Source organism: Oncorhynchus tshawytscha, linkage group LG01 (genome assembly GCF_018296145.1).
Source record: "Oncorhynchus tshawytscha isolate Ot180627B linkage group LG01, Otsh_v2.0, whole genome shotgun sequence".
Taxonomy (NCBI): domain Eukaryota; kingdom Metazoa; phylum Chordata; class Actinopteri; order Salmoniformes; family Salmonidae; genus Oncorhynchus; species Oncorhynchus tshawytscha.
Genome location: NC_056429.1, coordinates 37003670 through 37023958, shown reverse-complemented (window position 1 = coordinate 37023958; position 20289 = coordinate 37003670). Strand labels below are relative to the sequence as shown.

The window sequence follows — 20289 nt, the reverse complement described above, 5'->3', positions numbered from 1 at the left end:
GTTAGAGAGGGTGGAGGAGGGTCAGAGAGGCATCCCCTTGGCTATCAGAGGGATATCCCTGCTGGAGACAGTACTGGGCTCTTCACAAACAAATCCTGATACTCGCTCACGTTACACACAACTGTCCTGCTCATTCTGAGCCAGATACTGGGTAGTGTAGAGGTCGCCTTTGCTCTGGTCTGAGCTCTATGCTTGTTCTCTTCTTCTCAGCTCCCCATGTGGGAGTGATTGACAGGTGAGAGGGGGTTAGGTTGAGTGTGTGTTATGTGTTATGTGTTATGGTCTGGGCTAGGGGCACAAAGGGACCCTTTCAGACATATCCGTCTGCCCCCCACACTGCCACCCCATCAGTGCTGCTACCACTAAGCCTCTCCCAGTACCCCACGCTAACACTCCAGTCAGCCCCCAACATTAAACAAACACCAGATTCCATCAAAGAGCACCCTCAGTCTGAATACACAGAGCTGGCCAAACATCATGGCCCTGGTATGACTGGCCCTGATCTCTGATCTGACAGACCAGCAATTTAAGAAACCATTCCTCACTCCAAACTCACACCAGAACTCATACAGACTGTTTTGAACTGACTCTCAGTTGCAGACTGGCAGGGGACAGAGAGAATGCTGCCAATAGTTTAACAGAGAGCATCAGTTAGGCTACACTCTGTCGGATTTGTGCATTAAAGGAAAAGGAATGTGATCAATTAAAGTTCAGAAGACTGAACTAGGCTAATACATTGGCACATTTGTGACTCGTTTCAGGAAACTAGGCGTATGTCGCACGTCACTACTTCACAGGAGAGGCATTTGAATGTTAATTTGGGCAGAAATGCCATCTGGAACATGTGAACTTTCAGGTGCCTTAATAAACAAACTTGTATGCCATCTGTAAATACACATTTTAAATTACGAGCCTAGTTAGTTTAGCCACGAAATAGGAAGGAACCGCTATCCATGATTAGCTGAGATAATGGATGGGCTGGACATGCTGAGAGATGAGTTTGGATTGGTCTGCCATGTAGCACACTTCTGTCTACAACATAAGCTGCTCAGTATCTGTAGGCAATCATTTCTAATGTGTTTTTTAATATATTTTTTTAAAGATGCTCTCCACTTTCTGGAGTTTTGAAATCAGTGTAATGTCCAGTGGAAGCAGAGTAATGACAGCTAAGGAAATTCTGGCGTTTGCATATTTGCAATCAGAGGGAGTCGAAACGAGACCACACAAAAGGCTGTTGCATAAAACAGCTGTATCTGGGTTACATCTTCAAACTAAGGTCAACCATGGCATCCATGACAGAGAGGAAGAGGTGTTAATCTATGTATTCAGGTAAGAGATTCTAGCTAGCTACATTTTCAGATATTATACATTTCTAATTTTGTCAGAAAGTCATTTTTTTTGCAAGTTAAAGCGTACTGTTAGCTAGCTAGCTAGCTAAAGTTACGTGTATGATCTGTGTAGGAATATTATTCGTATCTCAGAGCTATTTGCATTGCTAGTTATAGCCTAATGCTTGCTAGCTAGCTGGCTGTATCCTGTGCTAGCTAGCTAACATTGAACCTAGTTGGTTAGTTTTAGCTACCAGCAGATTCATGCATGGTAGTAACATTATGAGTTGGGATTATGGTTCATTGTTTAGCTAGCTAGCTACATGTCTAAACAAAAGACTCCACTATGTAAGTAACCATTTCACTGTACCATTTACACCTTCTGTATCCTGTGCATGTGACAAACTTTGATTTTATATAGTGTGTATTTGCCAGAGACGGGAATGTGAAGAACAACATGACCTGCGCCAAAGTCATATTAGGATATAACATTAGGCCTACGAGACAGTATCCAATTTCTAAAATTCTGCGGTAGAGTGCACTGCTTTCATCACACACAACCATAAGCTATTTTCTGTAATTAGCTCACCATTAACTTGTAAATAATAATATTGTAAGTTTATTTTTCGGTAATAATGAATACAAATTAGCTAAAGTTAAGACAGGTGTCAGCTTATGACATGGTCATTATTTGAACCCGGTAGTCAGCTAGCTATCTAACAAGCTAGAAACAAACCAAAACATTATTTAGAAAAGTAACTTTTAGTTGCCTAGTTTGCTGGATTGACATATACTAAATACATTTTTAAACGGGTGGGTTTATTGGGTGTTAAAATACACCGTTATGCTATTCTGGGGCACCAGGCTGCTTATGTATGTAGCCTGTCGTTTTTGAGTTGATACATTTTCACAACGACAAGTTTGATGTCGGATGAAGAATGTTCATGATGTGACTGTGAAAACTGTCTACAGACATGTCGATAGACGTAGTATACATCAGGCTTTAGTCTTGAACTCTTTGGTTGTTCAGTACAATACCGTACTCACTTTGTTTAACACCTGGCCTCACATGTGAACCCTTAAAGAGATGGGTGGGGCTAAGGCTTAAGAGGTGGTGAAGGATGCTGAATGGATGTAGACAAAGAGCTCTCCAGTAGGTATACCAAAACATTCAAGGGCCATTTTTTAAAAGAGCGGTTACAAGTTAATCAAATTTCAATACCGATATTACTTTCCCATTGTTCCTCAACTGTAGTGTATGATATACCATTTTCTATCTCTGAGTCTCTACTTTTATCCAATGTAAAAAAACACAATTTCAGGAGTCCTACCCTCACATCACACCCATTGGCTGTGCTGCTCATGCATTGAATCTGCTCCTCAAGGACATCATGGCACTGAAAACAATGGATACACTCTATAAGAAAGCCAAGGAAATGGTTAGGTATGTGAAGGGTCATCAAGTTATAGCAGCAATCTACCTCACCAAGCAAACTGAGAAGAAGAAGAGCACCACATTGAAGCTGCCCAGCAACACCCATTGGGGTGGTGTGTCATCATGTTTGACAGTCTCCTGGAGGGGTAGGAGTCTCTCCAAGAAATGGCCATGTCACAGTCTGCCAATATGGATAGCACCATCAAGAGGATCCTCCTGGATGATGTATTTTGGGAGAGAGTGGTAAGCAGCCTGAAACTCCTGAAACCTATAGCAGTAGCCATTGCACGGATTGAGGGAGACAATGCCATCCTGTCTGATGTTCAGACTCTGCTTGCAGATGTAAGAAAATAAATCTGTACTGCCCTGCCCACTTCACTGTTGCTCCAAGCAGAGGAAACTGCAGTTCTGAAATACATCAAAAAGCGTGAGGACTTCTGCCTTAAGCTCATACACGCCGCTGTGTACATGTTGGACCCCAAGTATGCTGGCAAGAGCATCCTGTCTGGTGTAGAGATCAACAAGGCCTATGGTGTCATCACCACAGTGTCTCACCACCTTGGCCTGGATGAGGGCAAGGTTCTTGGCAGTCTGGCGAAGTACACTTCCAAGCAAGGGCTTTGGAATCGGAGATGCAAAGTCGTACCAATATATCTCATCAGCCACCCGCTGGAAGGGACTTTGTGGATCTGAGGCTCTTTCCCCTGTTGCCTCCATCATCCTTCAAATCGCACCAACATCAGCCGTCTCAGAGCGTAACTGGTCCTTGTTTGGGAACACACTCACCAAAGCATGCAACAGGCTGACCAATACAAACATTGGTGGCCATCCGGGCAAATTTTAGGCTTTTTGAGTCATACAACGAGCCATCCTCAACAAGGTTGGAAAGTGACAGTGAAGATAAGGCCTCAGTCTGATGTTCAAGAGGTGGACATTAAATAGGTCCACAGAGAAGACATGGAAGCCTGAGAGGAAGACAACAAAAGCTTTAGCTTCCAGACTACCATTTTACAGATGTTTGCTAAAAATGTTTTTGGGAGATGTGATGGATCATTGGGGATCCTTTAATATTCCCTTTATTTTGTTGTTCAGTGAAATCATCCCATGTGAAGAGTCAAATCATTTTATTAAAAGTTCAATTTGTAACTAAAACGATTTTTTATTTCTATTGGAAGGATTTAATCATTTGCAATTATGTCTATTTATGATAAATATTTTACCTTATGTTTCACTCTTCATATGGTAGATATATATGCAATGCAAAAAAAATCTACATTTAAAATGGTATTTTTATTCATTTGCATATATTCCCATGGAAATGTTCCGCCTCTGAATCAATGCACAGATATATCATGAAGAGATCCAGAAGCCCATTGTCATGCCATGACTTCATGTTTCAGCATGATATTGCATGGCCCCATGTCACAAGGATCTGAACACAATTCCTGGAAGCTGAAAATGTCCCAGTTCTTCCATGGCCTGCATATTCATTAGATACAGTATGTCACCTATTGAACATGTTTGGGATGCTCTGGATCGACGTGTATGACAGCATGTTCCAGTTCCCGCCAATATCCAGTACCGCCGCACAGCCATTGACGAGGAGTGGGACAACATTCCATAGGCCACAAACAACAGCATGATCAACTGTATGCGAAGGACAAGTGTCGCACTACAAGAGTCAAATGGTGGTCACACCAGATACTGACTGGTTTTCTGATCCACGCCCCTACCCATTTTTAAAGTATCGGTGACCAACAGATACCTATATATGTATTCCCAGATCGAATCCCTGAGCTGACAAGGTAAAAAGTTGTTCTGCCCCTGAACAAGGCAGTTAACCCACTGTTCCTAGGCCATCATTGTAAATAAGAATTTGATCTTAACTGACTTGTCTAGTTAAATAAAAGATTAAATTTAAAAAAATAGCAGTGGTATTCATATTTTTGAGCAGACAGACATTATTCGTTGTCAAATTCATTGGCCAGTCAGCACTTCTCAGCCAACTGTAATACAGGACAGTAAGAGAGTAACCAATCCCAACGCAGTACAGTGAAAAGATCTAGGAGAGGACCAGAATGGAGAAATAAGGGGTCCGGCGTCCGGGTTTAGTGCTCTCTATCCCCTCTGTCTCACTCTCTTCTCCCGTTTGTTGTCCTTTGGCCAGTTCTCTGTTAGTTGGTCTCAAATTGGACTTTTAAGATCTAACTTCTCCTCTCAGAATCCTGGCTAAATAAACCGAATTTGAAATGTGGGCGCATGAATGCAGGCTGATGTTTATAGAGGGCTTAGGATGTGGAGACAGACAGCCATAGAATGAGATTCCACGGGGAGTCAGGGTTTAAACCTTGGTAATGCCGTGTCACAAGTACAGTAACTAATATTTACATACAAAGACATGGCTCATGATGAGCGTGAGAACTGGGAACAAGGACTAGGGACCGATTACCAGGACGTTTACTCAGAGCATGCGTGGAACAACTGGCAAGTGTTGTCAATTACATTTTCAACCTCTCCCAAACAGAGTCTGTAATACCTACATGTTTCAATCAGACCACCATAGTCCCTGTGCCCAAGAAAGCGAAGGTAACCTGCCTAACTGACTACCGTCGGTAGCCACCATGAAATGCTTTGAAAACCTGGTCATGGCTCAAATCAACACCATCATCCCGGAAACCCTAGACCCACTCCAATTCATGGGTCCTCAGGTCCTCAAAAAGTTATACAGCTGCACCATTGAGAGCATCCTGACTGGTTGCATCACTGCCTGGTATGGCAACTGCTCGGCCTCCGACCGCAAGGCACTACAGAGGGTAGTGCGTACGGCCCAGTACATCACGTGGGCCAAGCTTCCTGCCATCCAGGACCTCTATACCCGGCAGTGTCAGAGGAAGGCCCAAAAAATTGTCAAAGACTCCAGTCACCAAAGTCATAGACTGTTCCCTCTGCCAGCGCAAGCGGTACCAGTGGCAAGCGGTACCAGAGCACCAAGTCTAGGTCCAAAAGGCTCCGTAACAGCTTCTACCACCAAGCCATAAGACTGTTGAACAACTGATCAAATGGCCACCCGGACTATTTACATTGACACCACCCCACCCTTTTGTTTTTACAAGGCTGCTACTCGCTGTTTATTATCTATGCATCTATGAAAATGGGCAGGGTATATGCACATGTTTAATTTAACTAGGCAAGTCAGTTAAGAACAAATTCTTATTTACAATGACTGCCTACCCCGGCCAAACCCGGAAGACACGGGGCCAATTGTGCGCCGCCCTATGGGACTCCCAATCACGGCCGGGTGTGACACAGCCTGGATTCGAATCAGGAACTGTAGTGACAGTGCCTTAGACCACTGCGCCCCTCGGGCAGTGTGTAGTATAGTATTCTACAGTTTACTTAAGGATTCTTTAGTAAGTGCTCACTGTGGAAAAGGCGGGACGACAGGGGTGAGAGAGAAGTGCCACTCCAAATACATTGCACGCATCAAACTTTCACCCCCGCTGTGACCGCTCTGGTTCCATCCACCCTAGCCTAACCCTATAGCAGGGTCTCCCAATGTCAGCCCTGGGGGCCCCCCCCTGGGTGCACATTTTGGTTTTTGCCCTAGCACTACACAGCTGATTCAAATAATCCAAGCTTGATGATGAGTTGGTTATTGTAATCAGCTGTGTAGTGCTAGGGCAAAAGGACCGAGTTTGGGAAACCCTTCCTTAAAGCAGAAACCACTGATGAGAAAGTGACACAAAAATATAACCCGCCACTGCATTCCACCAAAACAAACAAGCAGGGGCCAGCCGGGTCACCCAACATTTTCAATTAGAGCCAGAGAGAGGGCAGGAAACAGCCCTGTGTCCCCTGCAGGGAGATGGGTGGAAGTCAGGGGTGAGGCGAGGGGTCTTCAAGGCTCCAACCAGAGAGAGGCTCAGCGACAGCTTAGCACTAATTTCCTGTGATATCATTGTGTGATTAATACACAGCATACATACACACATGGTGGAAAAAGTTGCAGAAAATTTCATTTAAAAAAATATTTAGTAATTTAAAGAATCCCTCAAAATAATACAGTAGGCACTTATTGATATAGGCTTGCACACCCACACTAAAATATTTCCAGTAAAACGTACAGCAATTTACTGGCAGCAATTGGCCAGAATGTTACTGAAATGTATTGGAATCCATTTTAGGATAATCCATTTTACAGTGCCAAAAATGTATCGGTAACCTAATTTATAGTACATTACTGGAATTACCCATGCTGCGGCATATTACCCAGGGTTCTTTGCAAGTTTTCATTTTTCACATTTACATAGAAATGTTGGTCATTTAGTAGGCGCTCATGTCCTTAGCAACTTACAGTCAGTGCAATCAATCAAGGTTGATAAAACATGTAAAAAAAAAAAAAAACATTACAGTCATAGTCAGTGTTTTCCAATAAGGCCGGCTGTCAGCTAATCAGAAGGTTACTGACTCATTTTAAGTCAGCTACATTTTCTACTTTCTACTACTTTTCCTTTAAAAAGTTTCAAATTGCTAGTCCGTCAAGCCTTCTCCTGCTAGAATGAATCATATGCATCTTCTAGTGATCTATTGATGGAATAGGCACCTGTCAGTCAAAGTGAGAGATGACAGTGAGCGAATTACAGCAAAAATCCAAAATAAGCCCAATGCGTTTCTATGTGCTTACTTTGGATTTAAACTTGTCAACTGCCTTCCTGCCTTTGGGACAACGACTCCCTTTGTTAGGACAGAGACATTGGCATTTTGTCATTATATACAGATCGCTCGTCGCTTTTTTTTCTTTTTTTTAACACAGAGGAGGGAGAGAGCATGATGCTTGTGAATTTGCACATCCCATTTAATGTAGGCCTAAGTGGTAACGATGAGTCGAAATCCACAACTTAGCCTAATTATTGTTTTCGGACACATTCGTTTATTTCCTTTCGCGTGTTTCACATAGCCAGCCACGCAGAGTCGTGTCGCATAGTAGGCTATTTACTCTGCGTTGGTTGACAATCATGTGATCAAGCCATAAGGGCATACACAAAATGCAAGAATAACAGATCCTTTAATAAAAGCACAGAGAGGGGGGAAACACTGAGAAGTACCTATATTACTGTTAGTCTTCATTTTCCAGTTGTTGTTTAACATACTGTATTCCTAGGTGTGATAACAGCAGAGGGCTTACGTTTCATTAAGCGTGTGATACCTTAAGCCATAGAGAAGGAAGATTCAAAGCTGCCTGTTCAGTCTCGCTCTCCTTGCCCACTGCTCCACCTGAAACAGCACACCAGTGTGCAGTATTTGAGGATACACACACGTCAACATCTATGCTCTGACCTTTCACCTCTGAGGGTAACACAGTAGGGGGTAATGTTTCTCTACCAATAACATGACCCCCTCAACACTGACCTGACACACAAAAAATATATAAATTAAAGACAGCGCTTGCTTATCTGCAACACTTAGGCCTACATCATTTTGGTGATGTCAAAGATTAAAAATCATACAAGAAGCTTACACAAAATGTAGGCTATTGCAAAGTCTCATTTAGATCAAAAGTCTGATAAAGCAATGGGAAAAAAATGTATCCAAGGGGACTGAAGCACTAAGGTAACAATCATCTGCATAGTTTCAAGACACTGACCTTATATCAGCAATATGCTGCTGTAGTGCAATTCCATGGTAACAAAATTATGCTTAGACTCAGTTCACTTTAAAAAGTAAGCCAAACAAAAACCATTGACTTAAAAGTTTAACAAACCATAAAACTGTATGAACAAGGACAAATTTGAACAATTTCCACAGAAAATATGTTACAAAAACAAATTTAGTAAAGTTATATCAACGCTGAATCAATGTCTCGGAAGAACACATAATTAATTTGCGTTCCTCAAAACATTAGCATAATAGGCCTATAAATTTACTGTGACACCAAAAACACCTCATTTCTAACTGAGATTTCAGGACGGCTAAAGCTGAATATTCCGCCAAAAATGATCATGCGCCAAAACTCAGAGCGCACAACCAGGCAGGATTTATGCTTTGATTAAAACAATATACAATTAATGCTAATAGTTTGTTAACAGCATCTGCGCTTATTCAAAAAGATCTAAATGCATATTTCCATGAAACTGATTGTGATAAATCAAGTGATTGACATGGAGATGCAGTTTGAACGTTTCACCGGTAAAACGTGAAGAATTATCATTCACAACTGACAGTGATGATGGCCTATTTTGAAATAAATTGGTGTTGAGGGTATTAGATTATAACCTTTTCTTTTGACAATATGGCATAGGCAGACATCGCAATTGGTGGAGGCATTTTATGCATATTCTATAATGATAGGCTGGCTATTCAATTGGCTAAATATGTTGGTACAAACTTTGATTACCTTTAAAAAAATATATTATTACGATCCCTCACCTACAAAAATAGCACTACACCACTGCCCATTGTGGAGTTGAGTTTAGTCGGCTTACCATCAATCAAACAAAACAAGAGGCAAAGGCTATTAGTTTGACAGGCCATGGTTTCCATTATATCCTACAGAACTCCTCTACATCTGCCTCTGCGTAGTCAAATGTACACATATAAACACCGTATATATATTTCATGAGACTGGCCTTACACAGGCCTAGCCCTGCGCTACAGTACAGTAGTACCGAATAAACCAAGGAAAGCAGTAAGCAAGACCACATCGTTCATAAATGTGAAATTCTCTTTGGCATGACTGTCCCAGGTAGGAATGTGGATTCTGTGTGGTCAATGACCCCTTGATGCGATACCTGTGCGCATGTCAAGAAAGGTGAGCAAGCGAGGTTGTTTTTTGGGGACATGTCAGTTGACACAGACAGCGCTAGCAGTAGTTAGCTCGCGCAACTAATAGTTAAAACATTTCTCAAGTGCGTTCGCTGCCAGACCAATATAATTACTTATACACATACTTAGACCATCAGACAAACATACATAGTAACGATGTGAACAGTAAATTGGAAGTGGGAACTGTGTTAGCTGACTAACGTTATTAGCATGCAAGCCAGCAGGCTAGCTTTGATAACGGAAATGTAAACAATCATTGGAGAATTCTGCAAAGTGAGACGAACTAAGACCGCGAATCCAATCCAATGGTAAAATAAAGCTTTCATATGTGTCACAATATTTTGTAAAATAGATAATAGGGTAACTTACAATGCAGCTGTTGACTTAAATATTCCAGCTAACCTTTTCAGATATCAACTTTGTTTGTCACTTCCTGCAACGCCCAGTCGGTGATGATGTCATCACGCAGCCCCCTCGGAGCATCAGAGCCATCAGCGCAGGAGCTGGATTGAGTGAGTACAATTTGGTATGGTGTGGATTGTTACTCAAAACACTGTAGCTAAAATGCATTGCACTGCTGAGCGTACAAAACATTAGAAACACCTGCTCTATCCATGATGTAGACTGACCAGGTGAATGCTATGATCCCTAATTGATGTCACCTGTTAATTCAACTTCAATCAGATTAGATGAACGGGAGAAGACAGGTTAAAGAGGATTTTTAATCCTTGATACATGGATTGTGTATGTGTGCCATCAAGAGGGTGAATGGGCAAGACAAAAATATTTGTGTCTTTGAACAGGGGATGGTACTAGGTGCCAGGCGCACCAGTTTGAGTGTGTCAAGATCTGCAACGCTGCTGGGTTTTTCACACTCAACAGTTTCCCATGTGTATCAAGAACTTAACACAACTGTGCATCCCTGCGGAAATCTTTTGACAACTTGTACAACAATGCCCTGACGAATTGAGTCTGTTCTGAGGGGAAAAGGGGGTGCAAATCAATATTAATAAGGTGTTCCTAATATTTTGTACACTCTGTGTGTGTGTGTGTGTGTGTGTGTGTGTGTGTGTGTGTGTACTGAACAAAAATATAAACAGTTCCTGTAAGGGAATCAGTCCAATATCAATAAATTCATTATGCCCTAATCGATGGATTTCACACGACTGGGCATATGTGCAGCTATGGGTGAGCCTGGGAGGGTATAAGCCCACGGTACACTTGGGAGCCAGGCCCACCCACTGGGGAGCCAGACCCAGCCAATCAGAAATGGTTTTCCCCACAAAAGGGCTTTATTACAGACAGAAATACGCCTCAGCACATCCTCAGATGGTCCCACAGGTGAAGAAGCTGGATGTGGAGTTCCTGGGCTGTAGTGGTTATTCATGGTCTGCGGTTGTGAGGCCGGTTGGAGGTACTGCCACATTCTCTAAAATGACATTGTGGCTTCTTATGGTAGAGAAACAAACAACATTTTCTGGCAACAGCTCTGGTGGACATTCCTGCAGTCAGCAGGCAGTTGTACGCTCCCTCAACTTGAGACATCTGTAGGATTGTGTTGTGTGACAAAACTGCACATTTTAGACATTTTAGACTGGCCTTTTATTGTCCCCAGCACAAGGCGTACCTGTGTAATGATCATGCTGTCGAATCAGCTCTTTGATATGCCACACGTGTCAGGTGTATGGTTTATCTTGGAAAATGATAAATTCTTACTAACAGGGATGTAAACAAATTTGTGCTCAACATTTTCGAGGAATAAGCTTTTGTACGTATGGACATTTTCTGGGATCTTTTATTTCAGCACATGAAACAATGGGACCAACACTTTACATGTTGCACTTATATTTTTGTTCAGTATGTACAGTACCAGTCAAGTTTGGACACACCTACTGATTGAAGGGTTTTTCTTTAGTTATACTATTTTCTACATTATAGAATAATAGTGAAGATATAAACTATGAAATAACACATGAAATCATGTAGTAACCAAAAAAGTGTTAAATCAAAATAGATTTGAGATTCTTCAAAGTAGCCACCCTTTGCCTTGATGACAGCTTTGCACACGCTTGGCATTCTCTCAACCAGCTTCACCTGGAATGTTTTTCCAACAGTCTTGGAGTTCCCACATATGCTGAGCACTTGTTGGCTGCTTTTCCTTCACTCTGCAGTCCAACTCATCCCAAACCTACTTTGAAGATTTTTTTAACACTTTTTTTTGGTTTCTACATGATTCCATTTGTGTTTTTTCATAGTTTTGATGTCTTCACTATTATTCTACAATGTATAAAATGAAGAAAACCACTTGAATGAGAAGGTGTGTCCAAACTTTTGACTGGTACTAATATTTAGTGCATTTGGAAAGTGTTCAGACCTAACTTTTTCCATATTTTGTTATGTTACAGCCTTATTCTAAATTGGATTAAATCTATCTACACACAATACACCCCATTTGAAATTGAGCTCAGGTGCATCCTGTTTCCATTGATCATCCTTCAGATGTTGAGTCCACCTTGAGTCAATTGATTGGACATGATTTGGAAAGGCACACACCTGTCTACATAAGGTCCTACAGTTGACAGTGCACGTCAGAGGAAAAACCAAGCCATGAGGTCGAAGCAATTGTCCATATAGCTCTGAGACAGGATTGTGTCGAGGCACAGATCTGGGGAAGGGTACTCAAAAATGTCTGCAGCATTGAAGGTCCTCCAAAAACACAGTGGCCTTCATCATTATTAAATGGAAGAAGTTTGAAACCACCGAACTGAGCAATCCGTGGAGAAGGGCCTTGGTCAGGGAGGTGACCAAGAACCCGATGGTAACTCTGACAAACCTCTAGAGTTCCTCTGTGGAGATGGGAGAAACTGCCAGAAGGACAACCATCTCTGCAACACTCCACCAATCAGACCTTTTTGGGAGAATAGCCCGACGGATGCCACTCCTCAGTAAAAGGCACATGACAGCCTGCTTGGAGTTTGCCAAAAGGCATCTAAAGACTCTGGGATATGAGAAATTAGATTCTCTGGTCAGAAGAAACCAAGATTGAACTCTTTGAATGCCAAGCGTCACATCTGGAAGAAACCTGGCACCATCCCTATGGTGAATCATGGTGGTGGCAGGATCAAGCTGTGGGGATGTTGGTCAGCGGCAGAGACTGGGAGACTGGTCAGGATCGAGGCAAAGATGAACAGAGCAAAGTACAGAGAGATCCTTGATGAAAACATTCTCCAGAGCGCTTGGGACCTCAGACTGGGGTGAAGGTTCACCTTCCAATGGGACAACAACCCTAAGCACACAGCCAAGACAACACAGGAGTGGCTTCAGGACAAGTCTCTGAATGTCCTTGAGTGGCCCAACCAGAGCTCAGACTTGAACCTGATCGAACAGCTCTGTGCAGCGACGCTCCCCATCCAACCTGACAGAGCTTGGAAGGATCTGCAGAGAAGAATGGGAGAAACTCCCCAAATACAGGTGTGCCGAGCTTATAGCGTCATACCCATGAAGACTTGTCTGTAATCGCTGCCAAAGGTCCTTCAACAATGTACTGAGTAAAGGGTCTGAATACTTTTGTAAATGTGATATTTCATTTTTTATTTTTTTATTTTATTAGGATAAACGTCTAAACTGTTTTAGCTTTGTCAATATGGGGCATTGTGTGTAGATTGATGAGGGGGAAAAAAACATTTTAAACATTTTAAAATAAATAATATATATAAAGTGCTTTCGGAAAAGTATTCAGAATTTTTAGAATTTATTTCAAATGTATTAAAAACAGAAATACCTTATTTACATAACTATTCAGACCCTTTGCTATGAGACTCAAAATTGAGCTCAGGTGCATCCTGTTTCCATTGATCATCATTGAGATGTTTCTACAATTTTATTGGAGTCCACCTGTGGTACATTCAATTGATTGGACATGATTTGGATAGGCACACGCCTGTCGACATTGCCCTCCGCTAATATTGGCACCCTTGGTAAATATGAGCAAAACAGGTTGTGAAAAAAGCTATTTGCTATTTATCCTCTTCATCTTTCATTCAAAATATTCACAAAAATCTGACCTTTTAAATGAAGCAAAATGATTGAAAGAAATACATTTTAAATAAATATTTTTCCCCCGAAACATGGGTGCCACAATTATTGGCACCCATAGAAATTCTTATGAATTAAAATCTAACTGAAGTACATTCCCATTCATATTTCACATCTTTAAGTTCACCTGAGTGGTTAGGAACACTTAAGTGTTAAGCCATGACTTCCTGTTTCACTGGGGTATAAATATGAGGTGACACACAGGCCAAGTTTCCATAGTCATCCATCACTATGGGAAAGACCTGAGACTACAGTAAGGATGTGTGACAAAAGGTTGTTGAGCTGTACAAATCAGGAAATGGCTATAAGAAAATAGCTCAACGGTTGAAAATGCACATTTTCCACTATCAGGGCAATAATTAAGAAGTTTAAAACAACTGGAGATGTCCTCTTGCGGGCTGATTGTTAACGTGTGTCTACATTGATCCCATGCACAGTGAGGAGGATGGTTAGAGTGTCGGAAAAGGATCACAGCTGGAGAATTGCAGACGATAGTTGGGTCTTGGTGTCAGAGTCTCCAAATCTACAATCAGACGCCACCTACATAACCACAAGTTGTTTGGCAGGGTTGCCATAAAAAAGTATTTGTTGTCATCAAATAACAAACTCAAGTGCCCACCAGAGTTGGGTTTGGCGTAGACAGAAAGATAGCCAATGCAGAAAAGTAACTCATCCCCACGGTGAAGTATGGTGGTGGATCTTTGATGTTGTGGGGCCGTTTTTCTTCCAAAGGCCCGGGACAACTTGTTAGGATATATGGTATCATGGACTCCATCAAATATCAGCAGATATTAAATCAAAAACCTGACTGCCTCTGCTAGGAAGCTTAAGCTGGGCCGTGTTTGGATCTTCCAGCAGGACAATGATCCAAGCACACCTCAAAATCAACACAAAAATAGTTCACTGACCACAGAATCAAGGTTTTGACTAGTCCCCTGACCTAAACCCCATAGAAAACATGTGGGATGAGCCGAGCTCGGTATCTGAAGGATCTGGAGAGATTCTGTATGGAGGAGTGGTCTCAGATTCCTTGCCATGTGTTCTCCAACCTCATTACATATTATATGAGAAGACTCTTGGCAAAGGGAGGTTGCACAAAGTATTGAATGAAGGGTTGGCAATAATTGTGGCACACATATATTGAGAAGAATATTAGTTTTATGATTTATTTTTTCTTTCAATTAATTTACTTTAATTAAAGGTTAGATTTAATCACCTTCAAGACTATTGGAAAAGCATTCATCATGAAGCTGGTTGAGACAATGCCAAGAGTGTCATCAAGGCAAATGGTGGCTACTTTGAAGAATCATAAATCTAAAATATATTTTGATTTGTTTAACACTTTTTTGGTTATTACATGATTCCATATTCATTATTTCACATTTTTGATGTCTTCACTATTATTCTACAATGTAGAAAATAGTAAAAATAAAGAAAACACTGCAATGAGTAGGTGTGTCCAAATGTTTGACTGGTACTATGTGTGTGTATATATGTGTGTGTGTATATATAAATTCAGCAAAAAAAGAAACGCCCTCTCACTGTCAACTTTGTTTATTTTCAGCAAACTTAACATGTGTAAATATTTGTATGACCATAAGATTCAACAACTGAGACATAAACAGAACAGGTTCCACAGAAATGTGACTAACAGAAATTGAATAATGTGTCCCTGAAAAAAGGGAGGGTCAAAATCAAAGTAACAGTCAGTATCTGGTGTGGCCACCAGCTGCATTAAGTACTGCAGTGCATCTCCTCCTCATGGACAGCAGCAAATTTGCAAGTTTTTGCTGTGAGATGCTACCCCACTCTTCCACCAAGGCACCAGCAAGTTCCCAGACATTTCTGGGGGGAATGGCCTTATTCCTCACCCTCCAATCCAACAGGTCCCAGACATGCTTAATGGCCATGGCAGAACACTGACATTCCTTTCTTGCAGGAAATCATGCACTGAACAAGCAGTATGGCAGGTGGCATTGTCATGCTGGAGGGTCTTGTCAGGATGAGCCTGCAGGAAGGATACCACATGAGGGAGGAGGATGTCTTCCCTGTAACGCACAGCGTTGAGATTGCCTGCAATGACAACAAGCTCAGTCCGATGATGCTGTGACACACTGCTCCAGACCATGACGGACCCTCCACCTCCAAATCGATCCCGCTCCAGAGTACAGGTCTCGGTGTAACGCTTATTCCTACGACGATAAACGCAAATCCGACCATCACCCCTGGTGAGACAAAACCACGACTCGTCAGTGAAGAGCACTTTTTGCCAGTCCTGTCTGGTCCAGTGACGGTGGGTTTGTGCCCATAGGCGACGTTGTTGCCGGTGATGTCTGGTGAGGACGTGCCTTACGACAGGCCTACAAGCCCTCAGTCCAGCCTCTCTCAGCCTATTGCGGACAGTCAGAGCACTGATGGAGGGATTGTGTGTTCCTGGTGTAACTCGGGCAGTTGTTGTTGCCATCCTGTACCTGGCCCGCAGGTGTGATGTTCAGATGTACCAATCCGGTGCAGGTGTTGTTACATGTGATCTGCCACTGCGAGGACGATCAGCTGTCCGTCCTGTCTCCTTATAGCGCGGTCTTAGGTGTCTCACAGTACAGACATTGCAATTCATTGCCCTGGCCACATCTGCAGTCCTCATGCCTCCTTGCAGCATGCCTAAGGCGCATTCACACAGATGAGCAAGAACCCTGGGCATCTTTCTTTTGGTGTTTTTCAGAGTCAGTAGAAAGGCCTCTTTAGTGTCCTAAGTTTTCATAACTGTGACCGTAATTGCCATACCGTCTGTAAGTTGATAGTGTCTTAATGACCGTTCCACAGGTGCATGTTCATTAATTGTTTATGGTTCATTGAACAAGCATGGGAAATTATTTGGATTTTTACGAATGATCTTAGAAAGACAGGGGCCTGAAAAATGTTTGCTGAGTTTATATATATATATATATATATATGTACATACACTACCATTCAAAAGTTTGGGGTCACTTAGAAATGTCCTTGTTTTTGAAAGAATAGCAAGTTTTTTTGACAATTAAAATAACATCAAATTAATCAGAAATACAGTGTAGACATTGTTAATGTTGTAAATGACTATTGTAGCTGGAAACGGCAGATTTTTAAATGGAATATCTACATAGGTGTACAGGGGCCCATTATCAGCAACCATTACTCCTTTGTTCCAATGGCACGTTGTGTTAGCTAATCCAAGTTTATAATTTTAAAAGGCTAATTGGTCATTATAAATCATTTAGCAATTTTGTTAGCAGAGCAGAAAACTGTTGTTTATGATTTAAGAAGCAATAAAACTGGCCTTCTTTAGACTAGTTGAGTATCTGGAGCATCAGCATTTGTGGGTTCGATTACAGGCTCAAAATGGCCAGAAACAAATAACTTTCTTCTGAAACTCACCAGTCTATTCTTGTTCTGAGAAATAAAGGCTATTCCATGCCAGAAATTGCCAAGAAACTGAAGATCTCATACAACGCTGTGTACTACTTCCTTCGCAGAACAGCACAAACTGTCGCTAACCATAATAGAAAGAGGAGTGGGAGGCCCCGGTGCACAACTGAGCAAGAGGACAAGCACATTAGAGTGTCTAGTTTGAGAAACAGACAAGTCCTCAACTGAATAGTACCCGCAAAACACCAGTCTCAACGTAAACAGTGAAGAGGTGACTCCGGGATGCTGACCTTCTAGGCAAAGTTCCTCTGTCCAGTGTCTGTTCTTTTGCCCATCTTAATCTTTTATTTTTATTGGCCAGTCTGAGAAATGTATTTTTCTTTGCAACTCTGCCTAGAGGGCCAACATCCCGGAGTCGCCTCTTCACTGTTGACGTTGAGACTGGTGTGCCCACACTAATAACCATATTTAACATAGAACCTGAAATATCTTTGAACCATTCTGTATTCATCTCTCACATGATGCTTTATTTTGATCATAGCCATAGACAGAACGTGGGTCTACTGAGCTATTTGTTTTATACATTTTTCACAATTGTAAATTGTTTCTCTGAGAATAGTATCCCTATCGTCTTGATTGACCTGTAAATTATTGACAGTAAAATAGGCTTTTCGGCTGCTAATATTGCCATATTAGAGTTCTGTGCCTGCCAAGCACACTGCAAGTGTGTGCCTGTATTTTTCCTTCTAAATCCATTGTTTCTTATTAGTTCATTCTTGACTCGCTGGGTCTCAAAACAAAGAGCTCAAACCAAACCTTGGGATGGCAACCTTTTTCTTTTCCTTGTAGGAAGGGATGTAAGTGATATAAAACTCAAACATCTACTTGTGCTGGCTAGTCCACACAGACTTGCCCAGGAACCTACTGCACAGCAAACATCCTACCATTACGCAACACTTCCAGGGAGACTGGCTGAGATTGACACGTCTGGACTGTTTGGACATGGTTGGTTTTCTGATGGGGAAAGAATAACTCAACCACTTACAGTATAGAGACGGCTATTGATTCTGTCTGTGTTTGCTATGTGTATTGGCTTAGTAAAGCAATTTAAGATAATTTGAAATGAGAAAAACACATTTAAGAACTAGGCTATGCTTTGTTTTGCGGGAATTGTAGAGTATTATATAAAGTACAGTAAATGTATATCCATTTGTGAGCGTTGTTCACCGTAAGAATATTGGCTGTTTCATTTTGCATTATATACTCTGGAGTTTGCACTTTTGGGATTATTCCATTGTACCATAGTTCCATAGTTCCATAGTTACCCAAATCAAGCTCAGTTACTGTTTTAAAATCTTCCACATGGTTCTCTTGGAAATGTTCCATGCTCTATATTACTGTGTACTAGAATGTTAAATGTGTCTATGCAGTAGAATGGTTCATGCTGAATATTTATGTGTAGTTGAATGTTTTTGTGTAATATAATTCTACATGCTGAATGTTTCTGTTTATTATAATTGTTCATCGTGAATGTTTCTGTGTAGTAGAATTGTTCATGGTGAATCTTTCTGTGTCGTAGGAAAGTTCTCAGGGTCGTGCCTGGGGTCTGGGAAAACAGGAGCTGGATGGTGTGTCTACTGTAAGTGGTCATGAAACCCAATGGCGTGTGAAATGGACAACTGGGACTTGGTGTTGGATTTATCCTAGAATCCTCGGCCGCCAGGCAGCCACGCCTTGCATGCGAATCCCTCAGAACTCTAACTTGTTAGAAAAAAAATAACCCATTATGACTCCCTCTGGACAAAGCACCAAAACCCCTCATCAAGTTCAGGAAGGAGCACCAGTCCAGTCGGTATGGGTGATATGTCATCGTTATTCTCTCTTCTTGGCAAAGGGCTACATTAGCCTACCCCTGGGGGCTGAGTGCCCACATCCTCCAGAGTCGTTACTCTAAGTTAGATGTTTACCTAGACAGATATCCCCTGCTGAGCCCAGAGCCAGATCTCAAAGTATCCACTAACACTCTGCAACGTGCTGTGCCTGGACCTGGGCCAAAGCACCAGAGAGATGGCGTAGTCGCTAAACCACCCGCCCAAATCTCAGTTTGATCCTCCATTATCACATTAACCCTGGCCAATTGGAAAATATAGGTTCCCCAGAGGAAGAGAGGGTATTTGTACTCCTTTAGGAACAAATCTCAACCTTTTTATCTGACAATGTAATCCAATGACCTGAAACTCATGGTTTACAGGCCACATCAGGCCTGTAAATCATATTATGTTGGCTTGCAAGGTGATGTGTAAATCCGAATAAACACTCTGCCATGCCTTGGACAATTTGGTGAGATAAATATGTTGGTACTATCAGCGCTCAGAGCTCCAGTGTGCATTAGAGGTGGAAAAAGTACCCAATTGTCATACTTGAGTAAAAGTAAAGATACCTTAATAGAAAATGACTCAAATAAAATTGAAAGTCCCCAGTAAAATCCTACTTGAGTCTAAAAAGTCAATGTATTTGATTTGAAATATAATTAAGTATCAAAAGTAAATTTAATTGCAAAAATATAAATCATTTCCAAGTCCTTATATTAAGCAAACCAGACGGCACCATTTTCTTGTTTTTAAAATTTACGGATAGCCAGGGGCACACTCCAACATAACAGACATAATTTACAAACGAAGCATGTGTTTAGTGAGTCTGACAACGATCGTGACAATAGCCATAGCCAGCTAGCTGGGGCGGCAGGGTAGCCTAGTGGTTAGAGCGTTGGACTAGTAACCGAAAGGTTGCAATCCCCGAGCTGACAAGGTACAAATCTGTCGTTCTGCCCCTGAACAGGCAGTTAACCCACTGTTCCTAGGCCGTCATTGAAAATAAGAATTTGTTCTTAACTGACTTGCCTAGTTAAATAAAGGTAAAATTAAAATAGCATCCCTCTCTGTTTGAGCCAAGTTTTTGAGTTGGCTAAACTGCATTCGCTAGCTAAGGAAGTAAAAGTTTAAAAAAAATACAAAATATAGCTAGTTCTCTCTCTTGATTCTCCATTTAAGAAATTAATTTGTTCAAAACTGTTCAATTATTTTCTTTCTCTCTCTTTGAGTCAACTACTCACCACATTTTATGCATTGCAGTATTCGCTAGCTGAAGCTTATGCTTTCACTACTAGATTAATTCTCTGATCCTATGATTGGGAAGACAACATGTCAG

At 41.6% G+C, this 20289-nt stretch overlaps 1 protein-coding gene and 1 long non-coding RNA gene across 9 annotated transcripts in view; one reads left to right on the top strand and one right to left on the bottom strand.

Annotated features, from left to right (window-relative positions):
- LOC112250131 (exocyst complex component 2) overlaps positions 1-10070 on the bottom strand; it is a 90253-nt gene extending 80183 nt beyond the window's left edge. For 3 of the 8 annotated variants that reach the window (XM_024420005.2, XM_024420057.2, XM_024420048.2), the window contains exon 1: positions 9955-10051. The gene's annotated coding sequence lies outside the window, so the exon portion shown is untranslated. Of the gene's footprint in view, positions 1-7948; positions 8038-9954 lie in introns of all 8 variants that reach the window. The other 5 variants (XM_024420016.1, XM_024420024.1, XM_024420040.2 and 2 more) reach the window with 5 other exon arrangements.
- Positions 9520-19415, top strand: LOC112250187. Its single transcript, XR_002953505.2, has 3 exons — positions 9520-9893; positions 9996-10097; positions 18662-19415. It is a non-coding gene; the product is annotated as an uncharacterized LOC112250187 (long non-coding RNA).
- The last annotated feature ends 874 nt before the right edge of the window (positions 19416-20289 follow it).